Source organism: Lissotriton vulgaris (assembly GCF_964263255.1).
Source record: "Lissotriton vulgaris chromosome 8 unlocalized genomic scaffold, aLisVul1.2 SUPER_8_unloc_1, whole genome shotgun sequence".
Taxonomy (NCBI): Eukaryota; Metazoa; Chordata; class Amphibia; order Caudata; family Salamandridae; genus Lissotriton; species Lissotriton vulgaris.
Genome location: NW_028240615.1, coordinates 4,000,337 through 4,023,962, shown reverse-complemented (window position 1 = coordinate 4,023,962; position 23,626 = coordinate 4,000,337). Strand labels below are relative to the sequence as shown.

At 43.1% G+C, this 23,626-nt stretch overlaps 1 protein-coding gene across 1 annotated transcript in view; it reads right to left on the bottom strand.

Annotated features, from left to right (window-relative positions):
* The window catches only part of STK24 (serine/threonine kinase 24), a 745,744-nt gene that overhangs the window by 368,722 nt on the left and 353,396 nt on the right, over positions 1 to 23,626 (bottom strand). The gene's annotated exons all lie outside the window — the stretch shown is intronic.

The window sequence follows — 23,626 nt, the reverse complement described above, 5'->3', positions numbered from 1 at the left end:
TGATACTTGAGAAATTAATTTCACGGATACCCAATCAAATGAGGTATTGACACTTAATACATCAACTCCTCCTTAGGCACTGTAGAAGTGGAACTGTGACCAATCAGTCGTCTATGACCATGCAGATGTAGGAGGTTCTTGATCATCCCATAAAGAAAATTTGGGTAAGGAAGCAGTCGAGGTCGATGTACCTCTTCTTTAGTACCTATTCCATGCACCCACCTGAATATTGCCTTAATTTCATTGTAGGCTCACAGCTTTAGTAACCACGGTACGAAGTTCTGTGTCACACACGTCCTGAGGAAGACCCGCAGGTCGAGGTCCCCAGTCACCCCAGTACCACCAGACGGGTCGAAACGTCGACGCTTAACTCCATAAAATAGGACCACTGCCTTGTCCAAACATTATACATGCCAGTTAAAGAATGTATAAATGCTAAAAGAGAAACAAAGCAATTAGTGGCCTTAGTACATAATTTTGCTGATTTTTGTACAGCACTGTTCTTTCAATTTTGTAAATAACCCTATGTCACTATTCTGTTGAGGCTTACACCCTTTCTTTCAAAATCACTTCTTTTTTCTTCTTTTCCGGCACTCTTATAGAAGCACGCTGCTCTCTTTGTTACCGTTCGTTTTTTGAAATTTTATTAATGTATATATGAAATCTTCTCCCTGTGTTGGAGCAATTCATTAAAACTCATTTTTGAATAAATTAGTTTTTCCAAGGTGGATGCTTTTGAAGTGGTTTGATAAAATCTACAAGAGGTGATTAATTGTAAACACCCATTCAGTCATAAAAAATGATTAACTGTGAGTACTGATTCATTGAGCCAATAATTGATTTCAGGTTGGGCCATTGTTTTTGTTAATAATTTCGACTACCCAGGTCCAACAAACCGTTTTGGGTTACCCCATTTTCTATAATGGTTACCTTGTGCAGGGATTCCTGCGAGGGTTATTTTGTTTAAATGTCTAATTGTTGTATGTAATAACTGTTGAACTATTTTTGTCCATCTGTTGTTCATGTTATATGATTGTATGTTTGAGAATTTGTCTCAGAGTGTGCCCTTTCAAATACCATGTCTGAAAAAGAAACACTGTCTTACACAGAAGACTATATTGACCAGCTATTGAGCAAAGAGGGAGCCAGTGGTATTTTGGGAAATGATACTAATAGTAATGATATCACACTAAATGAGAAAGTTGCCAAGTTAGAACGTCTAGAGAAGAAATTAATAAGAACGAGACTCCACGGGCATACCTTGGCAAAATATCTTAAAGCAAACGTGATTCCGGTAGGGTTAAGAGTTCGGAACGAACCAGCAATTTTTGTTGACAACCCTAAGTTTAAGGAACATTTCAGCTTTGTCTCCAATACATGCTCACGCCACTGGATGGTGTTGGGGATTGAGACAGCTGTGATAGAAGCGGAGAGGTTAATAAAAGAAATAGCTGACCTCAAAAAAGAGATCATTGAAGATAAAGCCCTAATCAATGCCAAAGAGGCCTTAGAGCGTGTGGAAAAAACAATACGTGAATTTGACTTATATGCCCAAGCCACCAAGCTAGATAAGGTAGCCAAAGACATCAAATTTTTTGACAAAAAGGTGGTATACCCATACCTACAGGAAGGGTATTATACAAGAGAACAACCAGGGACCTACTCCAGCAGAGGTAGACGAGGATATAGACAATTCACCACCTTCTCTGGATCCTCCTTTGGCAGCAACACAGATAGTGATTCCGAACAAGCAGGCACTAGCACTGACACAACAAATCCGGGTACCCACTATCCAGACCAAACCAATTTTTTAGAGCAGGACCAATGGTGGGAACCACGAGGACGAGGACGTCCCTGGGGGAGGCCCAGGGGCCCAAGATCACAGAATTGGAACAGAGGCAGGGGCAAGACCAAAGGCAGAGGTCAGACACAGTTTCAACAGACATCACACAGAGAGATACAAACCAGGAGACAACACTACAGATGGTAGTCCAACAACCTGAGAATCCAATAATCAATCTCTCAAGTTATGAGTTACACCAAGACGAGCAGAATGTACTTTAAAAAGGCCTCTCTTTTGTACCAACCTCAATGCCCAATTCCTTCAACCTCAAAGTGGAGTTACACCACTTCTTTAGAAAAATAAGACTAAAACACTTTTTCCAAAAAGTCCCACACAACCCTGTTTTCTCTGGAAGTGGCCTTAGACCACCATCAAAATTCAACCCCCCTGCTCACCTAATGTCATCAAAAATCTTGGCCTTTGAACAATTGGTACTGAGAGATGTAGAGAATACTGTATCAGAGAGACAATATGTCAAATATAACATTACTAAGGCAGAACGAAAAGCATTGACTACGCTTAAAGAAAATGCCAATATAGTAATTAAACCAGCCGACAAGGGCGGAGCCATTGTCGTACAAAACTATGAACAATACACAAATGAAATCCTTGCCCAGTTAGAAGTTGAAGGTAACTATGAAAAATTAAGAGGGGACCCGACAAATGAAATAAAAAAGAAAATCAATTCCATCACTACACAAGGATTAAATTTGGGCATCATCAATAAACACGAGCATGAATATCTCAATAATAAACATCCCAGAACACCAACCATCTATACTCTGCCAAAAATTCATAAAAGAATGCAGAATCCACCAGGTAGACCAATCATTTCCGGTTGTGGCTCCCTCCTAGAGCCACTGTGCAAGTACATCGATACATTCTTGAAACCTTTAATAGAGGAGACAGCTACGTATCTTAAAGATACGATGCAAACCATCTTGCTCCTAGATGGACGTCCATATGACCCAAGAACAAGTCTACTTGCCACTATGGATATTCAATCTTTATATACAAATATTCCGCAAAAGCAAGCTCTGACAGTTATTGAGCTAGTCCTAAACTCACGTCCGTCACCCCACCGGGTACCGACAGAATTCATCATTGAACTTTTAACTTTGGCTATGACAAAAAAAAATTTCATCTTTCTGGATAAGTACTACGTTCAAACCAAGGGAGTGGCGATTGGGGCAAGCTTTGCCCCCAATCTGGCCATAATCTTCATGGATGCATTCGAACAAGCCAATGTCCTCAATGACATCAACCCGTATTTGAACCACATAGGGTTATGGCGTCGTTACATAGATGACGTTTTAATCGTATGGAATGGCAACACGGAGGAATTAACTTCTTTTCATGAATGGCTTAACACACGGTCCACAGACATCCAATTTACCGTAGAATTCGACAAGTCAAAAATTAATTTTCTGGATATTACTATCAATGCTGATCAGGGTGTGTTATATACTGGCCTATACCGTAAGAGTAGTGAACGTAACACCTTACTCCGGTATAGCAGCCACCATCCCCGTAACCTCAGGGATAACCTCCCTTTTGGACAATTCCTGAGGTTGCGGAGGAACTGCACCAGGAAGGAGGATTTCTTCAATGAATCAGCAGGCCTCCTATCCCGGTTGATAGACAGAGGCTACCCGATTAGGCTTTTAAAACAGGCACGTAAACGTGCCTGGTATAACCACAGAGAACACCTCTTAGAAGTGAGAGATAACCAGAAACAAAAAGAAGATCGAATAGTGTGCGTTACCACATACTCCACGAAGAGCAACAAGATCAAAAAAATAATTAACCAACACTGGCATATGATCGCTGATGAAATTGGCAATGCTCCTTTGCCACTACATGCTTTTAAGAAGGCAAAAAATATAAGAGATTATGTAGTGAAAGCTCTACTGCCCAGTAAAAATCCACCAAGTCAAACTGTCCTATGGGGGATTCCACCAGTAAAGGGCCACGTGAAATGTGGAAATTGTAAAGCATGCCCATTATCTCAAGATATTAAAAGTTTCAAACATAACAACTATACACACGTGTTAAAAGAACACAGTAACTGTAACTCAAGTGGGGTTATTTATGCGATCACATGCCCATGTGGGTTTGTATATATTGGTCAAACCATACAAAAAGTAAAGTGTCGCATATTGCAACATGTAAGCCGTATCAAATGCAAGACCCAGGGGGCACCACTTGTTGAGCATTTCACAAAATTTGAACATACACCTGATAGTCTCAAATGGTGTGTCCTGGAAAAGGTAACACCTAATCCCAGGGGAGGAGACTTCAGTCATGTATTGAGCCTCCGTGAGTGTCGGTTTATATATCTATTCGACACTATAAAACGGGGGCTAAACGAATATGAAGAAATCAGCAAACAAGTAGCAGTGCTAAACAACAGATGATCCGTTTAATAGGTGCCCATATAGCATTCAACTTTTGCTCACGTCCTTCGTGACCAATCTTTGGTATACTGTATTACCAATGCAATGACCATGGGTCTACTGAGAACTACACTGAGTCCCTCCTTTGTGTCGACCAATCCCTGGTGCATTGGTCCAACCTATACAATGTCCACGAGTTAACAGAGAACTCTACAGAGTCCCCTCTCTATGTCGACTGATTTTCGAACGCTCAAAACGTCCGTATGACGTAACCGCGTTACGAGGCCCCCTGACTTGAACAGTCGCCGCCAGGAAACCGATACTCCCGGTAAGATATCCTACCTTCCCTATACATCCCCCCAAAAACCCTATCAGTGTCCGCTAGGCTGCATACCATCGCATCCGACTCTGATGTGATTTCATCTATGTTTTTCATGCAGCGCCCTGAACTACCGGGTGGGACTTTTTCGACTATCGCGAACAATTCTAAGTGAGGGCAGGCGTTCCAAAAGGTAAATAATAGATCGCGTTTCATCCGTTACTTACAAACACGCTGTACCCACTTCTTTAACAAATAATAAAAATATAACCAAGGTAACATTGAATTTCTGCATGTTCTTGCAGGAATTTCTGCCGCATAAATTGAGCTTCATCTATATTCACTATGATGTCTGTACACGAACACAAAAAGGTATGAACCACCCTTTATCCTCCATATAGATAGACCGAAAATACTGATTGATATCATAGTAAATACAATCATTGTATGTTCCCTTACAGTAACAGATTAAGTCCTGTATGTTACCTTTGATATCATCACCTGAATAATTTTGTGGAAGGCCAACGACCATGAATTCGGTAAGCCTTTGTAAATGATACTTGAGAAATTAATTTCACGGATACCCAATCAAATGAGGTATTGACACTTAATACATCAACTCCTCCTTAGGCACTGTAGAAGTGGAACTGTGACCAATCAGTCGTCTATGACCATGCAGATGTAGGAGGTTCTTGATCATCCCATAAAGAAAATTTGGGTAAGGAAGCAGTCGAGGTCGATGTACCTCTTCTTTAGTACCATTCCATGCACCCACCTGAATATTGCCTTAATTTCGTTGTAGGCTCACAGCTTTAGTAACCACGGTACGAAGTTCTGTGTCACACACGTCCTGAGGAAGACCCGCAGGTCGAGGTCCCCAGTCACCCCAGTACCACCAGACGGGTCGAAACGTCGACGCTTAACTCCAAAAAATAGGACCACTGCCTTGTCCAAACATTATACATGCCAGTTAAAGAATGTATAAATGCTAAAAGAGAAACAAAGCAATTAGTGGCCTTAGTACATAATTTTGCTGATTTTTGTACAGCACTGTTCTTTCAATTTTGTAAATAACCCTATGTCACTATTCTGTTGAGGCTTACACCCTTTCTTTCAAAATCACTTCTTTTTTCTTCTTTTCCGGCACTCTTATAGAAGCACGCTGCTCTCTTTGTTACCGTTCGTTTTTTGAAATTTTATTAATGTATATATGAAATCTTCTCGCTGTGTTGGAGCAATTCATTAAAACTCCTTTTTGAATAAATTAGTTTTTCCAAGGTGGATGCTTTTGAAGTGGTTTGATAAAATCTACAAGAGGTGATTAATTGTAAACACCCATTCAGTCATAAAAAATGATTAACTGTGAGTACTGATTCATTGAGCCAATAATTGATTTCGGGTTGGGCCATTGTTTTTGGCCATAGCCCAAGCAGTGCTCTTAGGAAGGTATTGTCAGCTACTTGGAGAGTTCATACATTCGCGTACCCCCCATAACTCCGCAACATAGAGTGCGGCCACCATAACCCTTTGCTTGTATATTTGCAGGATAAAACTCATGTGAAATGAGATTACATTATCAAAGTATAATGATCACGGAGTAGCCGGTCCTGTTTCTGGTTCACCCAGAGAGGAATGAGTAAAGGAACCGGGCGGGGAGGGGCAAACAGTGACTGAAGGAAGGTGGTGGGAAGGAAGGGCGGCTGGTGCAAGCAAGAGACGGAAGACACATGCGCTCTCAGTGCATGATCAAAAGTAAATCAACAAAAAGTACCTGCTGGCCAATGAAAGGACACTGGCCACCGAAAGCAGTACTTGGCCAAATCTTCACCACATGGTTGTAGAAGAGATGGAGGAGCCGGAGGCCAGGAGGAGCTGCTGACCAATAGGAAGCTAGGAGAAAAGGCCCACATGCGAGCCAGCCAAAGGCAAGTAAAGAGGCGCTGGCCAATAGGAACCAAGCAAATGAGACCCACATGGGAGCCGACCAATTTTATGTAGAGTGACGTGGGATAAGCCAACTTTAAGTAAGGGGTGTGCTTTAAGCTCCTTTAAAGAAATACATTTTTTATAATCCAATAGATTTAGCAAGCATGGCTCAAGCTCTGTGCAGGCGAAACCTAAAAAAAGAGACTAAGCAGAACAGCTAGGTTTGATCCACCCTGATATGGCTCCAATTTCCTCTTGGTTAGTAAGGGTAAAAGTGAACCATCTTGACCAACATAATAGAGTTCACTCACCGCAGGTCCACTCTGTCTGGCTTGCTGTACACTTCAAGGCGTCTGCTGAAGAATTACTTTCCATCTATAAAGAATTAGGAATCAGCAGCTCAGAGATTGTTGTGGCTTCATTTTGGGAATTTTAATGTCCACAAATATTCTAGACGCTGCTATGGACTGGATACAAGGTGGATTTCCCTCATGACCTACGTCAGCACACAGGTCAATTCAGATCATAAAATGATTCTTTCTTTCAAAGGTCAAACAAAAATCCACTCAGTTCGAAGGTGCATTCCACAACCAGTTTAGGAAGCTGGCAAGCACATGCACCTCAACAGGAGCCACCTTTATGTTCCTAGCAGAATAAATCCAAAGGTGTACGCCTGTCAGACTGCAAACAAAAAGGGTTTCTGGTATGTGGCACTTGTCAGTGGGGAAGCCCAGTCACATCTACTGCCCTATAAGTGATTTCTAGCTCTTATCTGATATTTTGAGAATGAACTGGGCGGGCCCCTACTGGGTGCCTTCTTACTTAAACAATGTATGGCACGATACTGGACACAATTAGGCCTAGTTAACCTAATGCTATTGAATTTCATTTTCGAGTTCCTTACAGTCATTTTTAATTTGTGTAACCCCATGTGTTCCTTGTTAAACAGTGTGACGTGTTTTTTTTTTTAAAGGATTCAGTGTTGGGTTGGATTTTGTCTATCATAACTCACCTTAAATTGTTTTCACAATGACCTAGTTCTATGACAGGGGCAGCCATTTTTGTTTACTAAACTGTGCATGTGGGAAGCCCACTCCAAAACAGTTTGGCAGGCCGGTGTCAGGAGCGGGCCCGATGATGAAGCATGCCATTAAGTGTGCAAGAGGCCCCCCTGCAAAGTACATGGAAGGGCCCCACTCTGGACTCACTCAGGAGCTCTCAGGCCAGGGTCTGTGCCTAAGGGGCCCCTTGGAGCTCATCCCTCCCCCCTCGCCGCAGGGGCTGCCAGGACCTTTGTAACACCACCGGCTCAAAGTCCTTTTACTGAACAAGTTGGGTTGAGTCAGACTGGTCACACCAGGATAGGATTCCTCTGGGTCACAAGCGGCCTAAGCTTTATGTCACATACCATTTCTAGTCTAACAGCATTTTTGTTTATTGTCTGAGCATAGGGAGGGTAGGGTGTAGACTAAAAAGAATTCATGTTTCTCTTACTCCTTGAATTGATAGCTTCGGGCAAGCAAACTGCACAGGCAGAAACTCAATGCAGCTGTAAGTAACAACATTGCCTAGCATATTTTCCCCGGGAAATGCCAATTACCTGGTAGATACAAAGGGAGCAATATTGGGTGTGGTGTGTGTTTGTATATCCATCACAGGAGTAGAGTTTCATTGAGACAGATGACTGCAAGTGCAGAAAACAAGCCAGTGGCGAGGCCTAGGGCTAAAAAAGGAAAAACACATATTCAAAAGTAGGAGTGCAGATGGTGGGGGTTCCGGCAACCCCTGGGCAACAAGTATGCATGTCTGGTCAAAGAATACATGTGCCACAGGCATGGGAGCCTTACTCACTATGCAATGGTGTAAAAGGTACTTAAATCACTGAAGGGTGTGAATACCACGTGGAGGCCATTCATATCTTTCCACAGCTGCAGCAGGTGTTTTTTTCCCAGGGGTAGATTCTGCCTGCATGACGAGAGCCACATGTAGAGAACACTGGCGGCTCCTCCGCTATGGCGGAGGAGCGTCGCCCCAACGCTTTTAAGCAGTGCGAAGAAGAAACATAAAATGATAACTTTTAGTTATTCTCATTTTATGCTTTGTGCTGCTTTGTGGGGGGTGGCTCTGCTCTCGGAGCAGGGCAGGGGAGGAATGGTTTGCCCACTCCGTAGTGCGCACAGACAGTTTGGTCGGCCCTCTCGGGCCGCCCAAACCAGTCACGCACACTTTCCCCACTCTCCTTGCAGGCTGCATGACAGCCTGCGTGGAGAACAAGCCCAGGCCCCCATTCACTGGTTGAGCGTTAAACCAGGGTGCTGCAAATCAATCACACTGCTGCACTGCAGCGTTGTGATTGGTCAGGGAAGCCGGGTTGCTTATCAATCACAACACTACAGAGTTGTGATTAGTCAGTGGGGCCTGCTTCCCGTTCCTCGAGGACAGCAGGAGCAGAGACGTAGGACCTGGCGCAAAAGTTTTTTTTTTTATATGCGCAACCTCCCCATTCAGAAATAGGAGGATGAAGGCAAAAACGCTTGTGGAGGACCTTGCAGGAAGGGCCCAAAAAAAAAACACGCGCTTGACCACATCTGTACCACTTCTGGCATAGATTGATTACCTCTCAGGAGTGCTGTTTTGCACAAAGTGTAATCACTGGAACCAATTGAATACAGATTATTGTACAGTGATGTTAATTCAAGTTTTATCTTTGTTCTTTCTATTTCATTGTTACCTTTTCCTTGTTATTTTTTTCTTTTTTCCGTAGGATTTCTGTTTCTATTTAATTGATATAATAACAGCCTTGAAAAAGTCTTAGGCCTACAAGCCACCACATAGGGCAAAATAGGTGCTGACTGATCCAAGTGGAATTTGTAAACAAGAAATTGATTTTTACGTACATTAAAAATAGACATCACCAGTATTTGAATCTGTTTCTTTACAAATGTTGCTTCTGCAAGAATGAATCAAGTACTCTATAAAATAAACTCATACTACATATGCCATGCTGTAAACATTAAGAATTCTCATAGGATGACAAATTTACCAACTTGGACCCATATTTATCACTTACTGTGCCAAGAATATCTGTGACCTCACAATACCATCACCTTGTAGGCTGGTTGTCGGCCAAAAGCAGGGCTCAGTATAAATTGCTGACACTGAAATTCAAAGCCATTTTTTTCTCGGGCCCGGTGTATCTCACCCAACTGGTCTTGCGGCATAGCCCATCAATGTCCCTTACCTATGGCAACCATAATCTCTTTGTTGTACACAGACTTCCAAGCTCGCCTTGTAAATTCAGATATTTTAACCAACTTTGGCTCAGTTTACAAGCTCAGGGCTATATTGCGATATTAGTGCAAACAGGAATTTGCACACCGATCTGAATTCCGAGTCGTGTGATAATTATCACATCTGCACTATTGTCCTCTGACAAATGTTGGCAGCTCAACATGCCGAAATGTATTGGGGAAAAGCCCCAGAAAAAAAGAAAATATGCAAAATCGTGTGCTTTGCATATCTTTTTTTTCTTTAAAAGTCTTTATTTCGATTGAATATTTTTTTACAATCATAAAAAGTGCATAGCAAAAAACGTTGCATCGGAACATATAGAAAACAAATTGTCACATACGCATTTCTAACAAATAAGTTAAAAACATTTCGGTATAAAAAAAGACAAATTGATAACTATTAGATGAAAATTACATAGTTAACTCAGGTAATTGTAAACGGATTTTCAAGCATGCTTTTAAAAAACAGGCTATTGACTTAGCAACAAATTGGGTTTCTAAAAACTGTAAAGCCAAAAGCGCGGGCCTACATCTTCTCAGGCCCATTTGCCGGAGAAGAGGAATGATCCAACGTTTGCGTGGGGTCTCATAGTAGCTACAAAACATAGTTACATGTAAGGTTGACTGATGAGCAATTCCATCACAGGGACATCTAGTCAATTCGTGAGACCAGTTTGAAACCCCGGGAAAAGAAACAAGGCGAAAGAAGGTATCAAAACGAAATCTAGTTAAGACGAACTTTTCGTGATTTGACAGACAGAAAGACAAATATAACTGAATGCCAGGTGAAGTTTGTAACATTAAAACGTGGGTGTTTGTACGTTTTCCTATCTCTGAGCATAAGCGTAAATCTCTAAGATGATTTACACATAAGTTCTTCAAGGCCTTCCTAGATAAATCAGAAAGTGAAGAGGGGTCTGTAAAAAATGTTAAACAATTTAGATCTTTCAGAAAGTTAAAAACATACAATAACCATGGAATCTTTTTCCAATGAGCCAAAGATAAGCAATCGGTTATTAAAGACCGTGTAAGGTGGCATTGCTCTTTGGTCCAAATTCGGTGCCATAAGAGGATCGGCTGGTAACTGATGTTATCCGATAGATAATCCAAGCCGAGCTCAATATGACAACCGTAAATTGGGGCGCTTTGAGGGAGCGCGAGGATGTATTTTAAAAACCCATTTTGAATTTTTTGGAGCTCGTGAGAAGGAATGTAGCCCCAGACTCCCGCACCATAAGTTGCTATGCTGTGGCATTTAGCGTGGTAGATTTTGAGCAACTCGGTGGGAGCGTGTTTGCCCAGTTTTCTCGAGAAAGAAGTCAGCGTGGCAGTTGTTCGCTGGAATAACAACTTTTTACTCACAATGGCAGGTTTCCAGGTTATTCGGTCGTCAATGAGAATGCCCAGGTAAGGATATTCCCTAGCATAATCTAGTCTAACATTTTCTACAAAAAAAGGTTTTGGTTTCTTCACTTTCGGACCAATATGCATCACGAAAGTCTTGCTCTTATTAACTTTTAATCCCAAGGAGAGCATAAACTGGCAGTACTTATCCAGTTGTAATTGGAGCTGCTGTAATGTTCTCGCTAGGATGACGGAGTCATCGGCGTACAATAGGGCTGGGATGGGCCGAGTGTTAATGCATGGAAGGTCCTGGCTACCTTCCAGCAACGCCTGTTCTAACCCGTTAGTGTAGATATTAAATAAGAACGGGGCGAGAACGCACCCCTGTTTAACACCTTTTGTTACGCTAAATGACTGAGATAGCTCACCGTTTGTACCATACCTCACGCACGCATTGGCGTCGGTATAAAGTTTTCGGAGGAATTTTAAGAGGGGTGGATCGACCCCCAGGTCCCTCAAAATTTCCCACAATTTGGAGTGCATCACGCAATCAAATGCGGCACTAAGGTCAACGTAAACTAAAAACAAATTGCCTCCTTTTGCCCCTGCGTACTTGCCCATTAAGAGAGTCAGGTTGAGAGCCTGTTCTACGGTGCCCAATCCCTCTTGGAACCCATACTGGAGATCGGTTAGGATGTTCTTCTCCGAGGCCCAATACTGGAGGCGCTCCAGGATTAATCGCCCGGCAACCTTCCCCAGTGAGTCCAAGAGGGAAATGGGCCTGTAGCAGGCTGGATTATCTTGTTCACTCTTTTTAAAAATTGGTAGCAGTACTGAAGAGGACCAGGATTCTATTAGGCCAGCCTGTGAGACTGCAAACATAACCTGTGTGACTATTGGGGACCAAAGATCGAGATTGCTCACAAAAATGTCGAGTGGTACTCCATCGGGGCCAGGCGCTTTACCTGTCTTTGAAGAGGTTAGCGCTGCTATGACCTCTTTAGGGTCGAAGAAGATGTTGATTGGATAAATATTTTCCTCAGCGGGGGCTTCTTCGTGGGAGTGTGCGTTTGAGGCTTCAGCGGAGGAATCACCAAATATTAGCGAGTAGTGAGCCACCCATTTATCAGCTGGGACTGCCACATCTAAGTGACGGACGGCTGAGGGATCTAATAGAAAGGGGGACTTCACTGTCCGCCAGAACAGCGAACAATCTTTACTCCTTGTGCTCTCATGCAATTGGGCCCATACATTTTTCTTTATTTCTCGTTTCCGATTTTGTTGGGCCAGTTTATACTTCTTTCTGAGCATAGCTATTTCTACTACATCCCTGTCTTGTTTGTGTAATGCTCTTTTTAGCGCAGAGAGAGCTTTCCGGCAGGGGGCGTCGAACCATCCCAGCGAATCCTTATCATGAGATTTATGATTTCTAGTTAAGTCATGTCGGATAGCTTTTAATATTTCCAAAAAGCTGGAAAGGATCAGCTGGGGGGACGAGGTCTCCGTTAAACAGGTATTTATAAAGGGGAGGGTTTTTTGAATAACCTTCCTAGTAATGTCTGCGGGGTTTATTTTAGACCATTTAACGGTGAAGCCGTTTTGTTTGGCTAGGGCCAGTGATTGCTGGTTTAATAAACTAGTCCTGTGGTGAGGTTGTGATGCAGAATTAAATGTAATGCTAATTCTGTTCGAATAGTGATCGCTAGAAATATCTGTGCCTGTTATGAAGGACTTCAGGCGACCTTTCAAAGTTTGTGAGCACAAAATATAGTCAATAGTGCTGGAGAGGCCTCTGCCATGAAAGGTCGGCTTAAAGTCAACAGGAGGAATCACTAGTTCGTTAGCATACTCAAGTTCCAATGAAAAAAGACATTCATTTAGAATATTACCAGTACTGGTGTGGGTAAAATGCGCCAAAGGAGAATCGGATTCGTCTTGAAGGCCACATATACCTTTCTCATACTTATTGCACAAAGGAATGTTAAAATCGCCCCCCCACACAACATAACATAGCAACTGGGAGTGCTTTGCCCGCTGGTCATCGACAAATAAAGAAATTTCAGACAAGGTCGTTACACACTCAGCAGGTGAAAGGTTGTTGTACATGTTAATAACGTAGTAGGTTTCGAAGAATAACCTTATAATTTGGAAACTGGGAGATGTAAGGGATACCTTTACAGACAATGGCGATATTTTGGTTGAAAGGTAAACAACTAAACCTCCCTTTGATCTCCCTTGCCTAGTTGCAGTAGCGGGGGCATGGAATGTTTTGTACCCCTGAATGTGGACAGGGTCAATGGCCCAGGTTTCCTGCAGGCAAAGTATGTGGTGAACGTTAATCGCATCAAGCCACGACTTAAGGTCTACCTTAGCACGGAGACCCGCTACATTCCAGTAAAGAACAGAAAGCTCCCAACTTGAAGGTAGTGTTGTGGTTGATCTTAACGGGACGTCAAGGGGTAAAGGACCTCGAGAAAGGGTGGTTGGGTGAGGGGCAGCAGGGGAGACAGGGGGGAAGTGTGTTGGTTGGGAATCTAGCCTAGGGAGGGGAGGGTGACATGGATTCATGTTAGATGGTTTGGTCTCAAATAGATCTCCAATAATGGGAGCAGTAAGACTGAGCGTCTGTGGGGGTACTGAATCTGGAGGGGATAATCCTGCGGAAAAGTAGGGTGAGTGAGGAGTAGATAAAATTTGAGTAGGGATTCCTCCTTTGATGAAGGTACTAGATGTTGGTGGTCAGTCAACCATGTCTAGACATTCGTACCTGTTTGTTAGAGGTGGACCTCTCCAGCTTAAAGGTGGAGCGGGAGTTAGATTCCTGGTACCGTAGCCTGACCAATGTCCCCGATCTCTGTTTCCATTCCAGGACCCCACTCTGGTCCAGTTCCAAGGAGGGCCGGCATTATGCCGAGGAGCTGGAGGGTAGAAGTATGACAGTCTGTGGGTGGCTATCCCCTCAATGGATGAGTGATCACCCCAGGAGCAGATGTGCTCAACTGTGTTTGGATCTACGAGGTTCACAATTACACAGTCACTCTGAATGTTTTTGGATTCAGTGCCCAACCAGGGAACCCTACGGACTGTGGTGACTCTATATTGTCCAAAAAAGGTGGTAAAGGTCTATTAGTAGAAAGCCAGTGGATCACTTTATTCTTCAGTGACCAGGCCGTTCGTCTGAGTTGGCGGAAAGTTCAGGGGCGCCGGTCATGATCACCACATATGGAGTGGCTTCGGGGGGAAGATGGATCGGGTAGCCCCTCCTTTTTCTATTTCTCGGAATGAAATTAAAACCTTCAGTTGGCTTTGTTTGGGTAGGGACCGGGGTAGGTAGGGACGTGGGAACTTTGGGTGGTACTGGATCCTTAGTCACTGGTATTTGTGGTAGTTTTTGCTGTATTTGTGGCAGCGTTAAGGACACAGTGGGTGGATTTAGAGGGGCCGAGCCTGCCTTAGAGGATTTGGAAGTAGGTTTGGGTGCCGTAGCTTGGCCTGTGTTAGTGTTTTTAGTTGTTTTCAAGGCTAGGGTCAGATGTGCTAACTGCCTCTCAACCTGCTGAAGAGACTGCTCTATTGGTTTTAGGTGAGATCTAATTATATCCCCTATATTTCTCAGAAGTTGGTTATTATTATGACATGAGTCGCAGTCACGATCCACACTACTTTCGCAACTGCTGATACTCAAATTAATGTTTTCAGTAGATAGAGGATTTGTTGCTTGTGCAGGTGGGCATGTGGCTCCTTGATGTGACAATAAAGCTGAATCTGTGGGCTGTGTAGGGAGGGTAGAAGAGGGCAAAATTGGGGAATTTGGGTGGGTCGGGGAGCCGACAGGATTACGAGGTTTAGTTACCTTTCTCTTTTTCTTAGGGATTGCTCCCTCTAGTAAGCCCCTGTCTACCAGAGGAGTGACAACCGCGCTAGCATGGCTAGCGAAGATTGCCGGAGATTTTTCCAGTGAGTGTAGATGCGATTCAGAAAGATTTAGAGACGCGGACAGATCCACAGTGCAAGGGACTGTGTGGATTTCCGCATACTCAATCAGTAGTGGGACAGGTTCTGAAGAACGCAGTGGAGTTTTTGCTGCAGCTAGCAGGCCCATAGAGGAGCGTCTAGCGACAGCCAAATCCTGTGAAACTCTGCGTTCCAGCAGGGTAATGCCCTGCTCGATGGCTTCATTGGCTTTGGTTATAAATTGATCGATGGGGCCAATGACTTGCGCAGCTGCTTGAGTCTGTTTTTTAACTACACTTCTAGTGCCTCTAGGTGACATGGTAGATTGTAAAGGGTGGCAGCTTAAAATTCTATGGGCCAGATTACAAGTATAAGTGCTATTTATTTCACCTGGCAAATAATACCACAGGGTTCGTTATTCATCAGGTTCGATAAAATAGCACGTATTACTAGTTTCTGGGGAATAACATGGGATTGATTTGTTTAGCGCCCCAAAATACGCATATTACGGTAACTACTATATGCGAGATTTAACAAATGTTGAGTTATTTAAGGCATCCAATAATTATCTAATGCGGTAAATAAAACCAAACTCGTAATTCAGACCAGGGGTTTAAGCATGGGTCAGAATTTAACGAGAAACTCGTAAACAGGGCCTAAGTGCATGAGCCATTCATCTCAAACAGTAAAGAACTTACTCTTAACTGGACAGTAAAACAATTTACCTTCTCAAGCAGAACCATAGACAATGACTTTATGAATACTGTAAATAATTTGGGCCTTTGTGTTTTGCTGTGTTTCGCTTGCTTGAATTGCACTAGCAAATAAACACATATTTATCCCACTTATTCGTTCAAATCTCCTTTTTGCTTTCTCAAAATGCCCTAGCCTGAAGGAAATTGAGACAAAAGACTTGACAGGTAGGATTCAGTTTGAATAATAAAGGCACGGAAGTTACAAAAGTTGAAGTTTACTCAGGGTTGGTAAAAACAGCAATTCTTAAAGCCGAAAAAAAAGAAATGTTGAAGGAAGGAATAAGATTAATAACAGAAATTGAAGTGGACAGAGAAAACCAACCAGATAGTGCCTTTGTGAATTGCCATGCAGGTTTGGGGAGAAGGCAGGCAAGAATGATAGCAGGGGCCTGTGGGGAAAGAGCTAATATTAATATAGTTGTAGAGAACCCCAGGCTAAGAAATAACTGGGGAAATTGGAGTTTAGTAGAAAACCCCACAAGTACACCCATATGGGGTATGAATGAGTCTGGTAGCCTTAGTGAGAATGATTAGGGAGGTGGGTTGTCGCATAGCACAAAAGTTATTTCATGGAATATAAATGGGCTGATAGGGCAAGTAAAGATTGAGAGCATAAAATCTGCCTCCCAGCAGGCAGATATTATCTGTCTGCAGGAAACTTGGCTATGCGACAACACCCAGGCATTCGAAGGATTTGTGCAACATCATAAACCTGCTAGTAAAAAAAGATTTGGTCGCCTTCCGTGGGGATTATGACACTTATGTCTACTAGAATGGTAAAAAAAAGTGAAGTCTATAACTACAACCTGTAAATGGGTGTTGGTCTGTGAGCTAACCCTGCATGTCTCTGAAAGGCCAAATGAACAACTGATTTCTGGTGAATACATACATACAATGGGGCTCTCAAGAGGAGTATGAAAATGAAATGGCTCTGTATAACCCCATCGATGCTCATGACGGAACGGTTTCGTCATGAGCATCGGTTGAGCTGTGCTCATGACGGAACCGTTCCGTCATGAGCCCGTTGGCTCATTAGTACCTTCAGCACAGCGCGAAAATTCGCGGTGTAGGTGTTAAGGAGGAAATGAACTTGGCGTGCGATAAATATGGGAATGATCTGCTAATTATTACGGGGGATTTCAACCACAAATAAAAGGCTAAAAGAAATTGTAAAAGCATTGAGTTAATGCCAGCACTATTCCCCACTTGTACTACGACTTAACAAGATGAAGCCTTAGGAAATGTCTTGGGTTCAAAGGGATTAATCAGTTTAAATGGCAGGGTAGACTCTGATCGTCCGGCAAAGCAGACGTTTAGAAAAGGTAACCAACACTGCAGCATAGACTATGTGTTCATGAACGCATGGAACTTTGATAGGGTAAAAAAATTCATGGTAACCCAGTGAGAGGAAAGTGGCCATAATGCCCTACATCACACATTAACAAGGGGGCCCTTAAAATGTAGTGAAAGAGTGCTTCCACAGACTATGTCATATACAAAACGTCTGACTACTAAATTAACAGAGGAATGTCTAGCTACATTAGCAAGCTTCCAACAGAATGTATTCTTGAAAGAAGTTACTGATCGGAAGGTTTCATGGTTTGAGGAAAAAAATTAAGCAGATTGTACAATGTCTTAGAGTTGACCTGAAAAGGAAGGAAACAGAAGTTAAAAACAAAAGATCACCTCTTAGAAAGCAAGCTAGTTGGTTCGATCCTGTGTGCAGGGGGAAAAAAGGATAAGAGTAGAAAGGTCCCTACGGTTAAGGTATGATCAGGAGGTTCTAACTAAACTAAATAAATTAAGGAAAGAATATAAAATGCTGTTAAGGACTAAGAAGAGAATTTTTAAAGAAAAATGCTGGGCGAATTTACTGGAAACAAAAGAAACAAAAAATGTGAAAGGGTTCTGGAAGTTGATCCAGGATGCCTCAGGTCGGACTCCAGTAACCCTGAGCTCTGTAGTCGATGAGGATGCATGGGAGTAGCATTTAAGTCAATTATATATGGCTAGTAAAGTATCAGTAACAAGCAAGGGTAGGGTCCTTAGAGGAATGGAGGTAAAAGAGCTAATTCCATCCTTCTCAGCAGAAAAAGTAAAGGAAATAATTAGGAAGCTAAATCTAACTCGAGCTCGTGGGCCAGATAATTTACCTCCTGTGATAATTACAACTCAGCTAGACTGGTGGGCACAATTTCTTTCCAAGATGTTCTTAGATGTTTTGGAGTCAGGGACTATTCCAAAATCCTGGAGGGGGGCCGTTATTAGGCCTCTGCACAAGAAAGGTGATATAACGATCCTAAGAACTATAGATTAATTTTACTGCTAGATATTGGAGTGAAAGTATTTTCGAAAATAATTTTGGGCAGATTAAAAGACTGGGTGGATTCACATTCGATCGTACCGGTCGAACAAGGAGGCTTCAAAAAGAGGCACTCAACTATAAACCATTGCTTTGCCCTATGGGCATAAACCCGTAAATCTATGGAACAGTAGGGCAGATTATACTGCTGCTTTGTTGATTTCCGTGCAGCATTTGACCTTGTGGATAGGGAGTGCCTTTGGGAAACATTAAGAAATAAACACATATCTCTCTTCTACTTCTAGGTAATCCCCCTACTTTTCAAGTTACTTGATGCTATCTACAGCACTTTTGTTAGAGGTCTAGAAATTCTTAAGTAATTGTAGATAAATCAGAATTAAAAAGAATGTACTAATAACTGGAAGTTATGAAACAGAGGTAGAATGAGGGAATCTGAATTAATTAAAAAAGAGAGAATGAACTAGGCTGAAACTCAGCACTCTGAAAGCCTGTAATTAATGACGTACAGCATACGAAAAGATGGTGCCATTACAGGCTGTCATTATGAAACAATAACAGGATTCCAAGTGATTAAATAACAAGAAGCCATTAGCCCGAACATTTTTCACTCTATTGCTGAGGTAAGACTTCTTTGTATAGCTTTATAATTGACGTTTATGAAAGGGGTCAGGGGTTGCAGTTAACACAGGAAGCTTTCATTTTACAGAGGAAAAAAAGACACGATTCAGCAACGGCTTTAAAAAATGCACTAATTTCTTACAGTGCTTTCCACTTCTGAGTCGGAGTTAGAAGCCACTGTGAAGCCAGCTGCTAGCTCAGAGAACAATGAGCAAGAAAAACAAAGGGTATCAAAAAGATGGAGTCTGATAGGAGATTGGAATTTTCTGGGCTAAGAACTACCAACTGGGCAGCACACGTCAGCTATAAAATAGGCTGAAAGGAGAGTGCACTTGACAAGTCTCTGTGGGTGACAAACACTGTAGGTTTCACATTGTTATTTTTAAGTGTTAATGCAACTCGGGTATTACCATTCAATGGGCACACAGCAGGAAAAGAAAAAACAGGCAAGACCCAAGCGAATTATAGTTTGTAACGTCAATAGATCCTGGAGAGAATGTGTGCTTATGCATAGTGCTTTCAAGGTACATGATTTGCAGAATAATGCAGCACCAATTGTACATAATGCAAATGTGGTCTTACCAAGGAGTCCTGTGTCAAAATAGAGCACACAGCTGCAAATAAAAGGGGTTATTTACAAGCCCCTTGCGCTGCTGGTGCGTCACTTTTAATATGGGAAATGGGAATTTACCGGCAGTGTAAACGGCTTGTAAATAAGCCACGAAGTGCCTTATGCAAGCACAAAGAGAAACGGCCTTTACAACGTGGGCAGAGCCACGAGTGCCGTTTCCACATAAGCTCAACCACGCATATACCTTATCCACGCATATGTGTGGTTAAGGCATTGTGCGGTCTAGATGCTGGGATGGGCGGGCCCAAGAACAGGAAGGATTGGGAGAGGACGCAGTTAGGTAAGTTGTGGGAGGTCATTAGGGCTCAAGGGGGTGGGGTAGTTTATAGGGCTCGGGGGATCGGGGTAGTTTTTAGGGCTGGGGGTTGGGGTAGTGTTTAAGGCTCAGGGGGTCAGGGTAGTTTTCAGTGCTCAGGGGGGGTCGGGGTAGTGTTTAGGACTCAGGGGAGTTGGGTAGTGTTTAGGGCTCCGGGGGTCTCGGTAGTGCATAGGGCTCGGGTAGTGTTTAGGGCTGGGGGGTTGGTGTAGTGTTTAGGGCTCAGGGGGTTCGGGGTAGTGTATAGGGCTTGCGTAGTGTTTAGGGCTCAGGGGGGGGTCGGCGTTGTGTTTAGGGCTCAGGGGTGGTTGGGTAGTGTTTAGGGCTCAGGGTAGTGTTTAGGGCTCAGGTGGGGTAATTTTTAGGCCTCACTGGTGGTAGGAGTAGTTTTAGGGCTCAGGGAGGTGCTGTGGTGGGGTGTGATCTTTAACACACATCTCTTCACCAGTCATGCCTTTACCACGAAATTGTGTGGTAATGGCATGCGTGGTAAAGGAACGCGTTGTTTAAACGCTTTTGTTGTTGGGGCCACGTAGTAGAGGCACGCATGGTTTAGCCATGCGTGCCTCTGTCATACAACCAAGCACAGAACCTGAGCATTGTACTCAATTGATTTCTATTATTTCACATTCTCTAAATGTAGTCTAAGAAGAAAGTGCTGCTTTGAAGTCCTTTGAAGACAAGCACTGGCAATGACAATAAATCTGGCATGGCTTCTGGCGCTGTGGAGGTTAGGCACACAATAATTTATACATGCACTCAATCACATATTATCGCACTTAGACATCCATTTACCGCTCACCTACCCGCAATAAAACACACACAAATTCAACAAAAATATGTAAGATAAGTCAAAAGAGAAAATGCTTCTGTGTAAGCGTGGTGGCCAAATGCTTGCACAAAAAAAATAAGAACAGAAATTAAATATAGTTACGGGTGGCCATCTTGGAATAGTATTGGTCATTGTGTATCATTGTTGTATCAAACCAAGACTATGATCAATATCATTCCGAGAAGGCCACCAGGTTTAGAAGCAGTCGCTGCACAGGGTGTGATGCACTGCAGACAGAATAAGCAGCAAGCAAGTGGCCCATCTCACTGTCCTGGGAGCTGCCGGGCGCTATGAAAAGAAAAGAAATTTAAAAAAAAGACTAATAAAAGTAGGTCTAAAAGACTGGCCCACCAACCATGGCACTAAACAGCACTCCATTTTCAGGTGGGGTGCACAGCAAAATGCGACGATAAAGCCATTGGCTGAAGTGGAATGACCAGTTGTCCCATGCTGTGTGCTGCCATGGCACAGAAGCAATATGTGAATGACAGTGAAATAGGCCACTGGATGCAGAGGGCCCACCCGAAGCCTCCCTACGCATGTAAGTCAATGTACGTATTTTTTCATATTTTCTTTATAACAAAAGCATGGTAATCAGGAAAGCTGTCATGCCAAACTTAAAAAGTCTTAATACAGCGAAATATTTTACCAAAAATTACAGTTGGCAAAACAATATACAAACATTCATAAGAGGGTCTAGCAAGGAATATCACAGTGCAAATACTCTACCCCAAGGATTTGAGAAAGGGGGTAACCAACATCATAACATTTGCTTACTATGATAATCTGTGAAAATCCATGTATAAAATTCTTCCTGACAGGGTTTAACACAAAGTGACAACAAACTACACTTAAAGGCCTATTGCCTTTAACATGTATGTTTCACGATACATAAGTTAGGCTTACTGTCTTTGTCATAAATATTCAGAATAAACTGAAGTGGCATATGGCATCTGACCTAACATTTCCCAATGAGCCAATCAGGTCTATACTATAACCTTTATCATTGGCTTGTCACCATAACCAACACAGATCTACTACCTAGAGCAAAAGCTTTCCTAAGGACAGCCTAGAGTAATACAGTCAGAAAATTACAAATATGTACAGGATTACAGTTGGCAAAACATTATACAAACCCTGGTAAAAGGCTAGGACAAGGATTTAATTTTTTTATTTGATTCATTATAACGCTTTCAACCAAAGCACTTAAACATACAAACAAAACAGTATACAATCAATGCAAAGAAAGCATTAGCACCAACCACTATAAGTCAGATAACAGGTAGCAAATGTTATTTCAGTAGAATTTAAGCAGATCTTACTGAAAGAGGAAGAGGGTTCCAAAGCCAAGGAGCCAATCGCTCAAAAGGGCGGACACGGGACGAAGCACATGGAAGATGAGGTGTAGACAACAAGCATAGAGACCCAGAATGCCGCTTACAGCTTTAAGAGGAAATCAACTAGGACAAATAAGGAAGGGCCTAATAATGACAACATATGAACACAAAGATGGTGGTCAAAGTGCACCAAGGCAGAGCTCCCCGGCCCCCTAACAAATCCAAGGGAATCCTGCCACTCCTCACCTGAAATATAAACAATAGTGAACTGTACCTATGAGCTAGCACAATCGATTTTGCAAGTATAAGAAAGGTATGTCATATCCTGTAGATCAAACAGCTCCTGGAGTAAAATGAGGTGGGACCTGTCATGGCACATAGAGTGATGCAAAGCCGCGAGAGAAACAGAACGGAAACAGAGGTGGTGCACATGCTTAAATAAAGCAAGAAAAATAGTCTGATTCCTGGGGTGAATGGCAATAAGTAAGCTGCACGGGGTGGCCTCCTTAGGGAGGTTTACCCTGTGAAAAACTTGGGCGAGTGGTGGAGACCGGGACTGGCGGGGAAGGCATGATTGGATACTTGATGGGCAGGGGCGGAGTTTTAGTGTCAGTTAGGGTACCCCTCAGCCGGATATCACAGTGTAAGGTGTGCCATGGTCCTGTAGGCAGTTCAGCTGTAGGATTCCTTGGTTTTGGTAGGTGTAGGTTTTCTCATGGAGGGTGGAGGGGATATACCCAAAGTGTTCTGCACAGTCAGAGTGCATTAGGGAGGGTGGAATGGCATAGGAGAGCTTGGTAGTGCGGGAGTCCCTGAGGGTCCCATGTGAGGCAGAGAGAAATTATCTGATTAGGCCTTGAATACTTAGGCATGGGTCGACATGTCAAGGCCAAAACAGGAGTTGGCTTTTGGAGTGGCGGACGGGGTTTCAGCATGTTTCCCACTGTGCGGAAAGGCCAAAAGGTTTAAACCTTTGTCCATGCCAAGTGCCCCCGGGGCAGGAAGCAGGTGCTGGTGGCTTCTACAGGGGGAGTGGCCTTGCCGGTACTTAGCAGTTCGAGCATCAGTGTGAGAAGGAGTGTGTCATTCTGGGGCCAGAGGCCAGTGTGAAGAGGCCTGGGTGTGGAGTAGGCCAGGCCACGTGAGAGCTTGGAAAGGACTGACTTGCACTACTTTTCGGATAAGGCCCGAGCGACCTTATGTCCTTTTATTTATACCCTCCGGCCGAGCCCGGCCCCAATGGTTGAGGTGGATACATTTTAACATAGAGTCCAGATAGCTCTCTACATCCCTCCTAGCTTTTAGCAGAGAAAACATATACAAAAACAAGAAAATATATCAGCACACAGTCTTTCAACCTCTTACTAAGTGCAGTTGGTACTTCTGGCTCGCTTTCTCTACGTCAGAGGTCTTCAAACTTTTGAAGGTTGAGCCCCCCCAGATGATTTTTTTTTGTCGCCCCCACCGCCCACCACCACCACCAGACAGAAATTTCTGGAATCTGGTACACTACATATTCGACCACCACCCACATATCCCGAGCCATATCCGGCAAATAATGTTCAAAATAATGAGTGTTTCCTCCTCCATGAATTCCCTCACTACCACTCACCAACAATGCACCTCATCTCTCTATAGCACCTTTCTGGCAAAAATATACTTTTTTTCATAGTGCTACTCATAGTTTCATCATACTCAGGGGCATATGTACAAGCCCCTATAGACACCACACCGTCACTTTT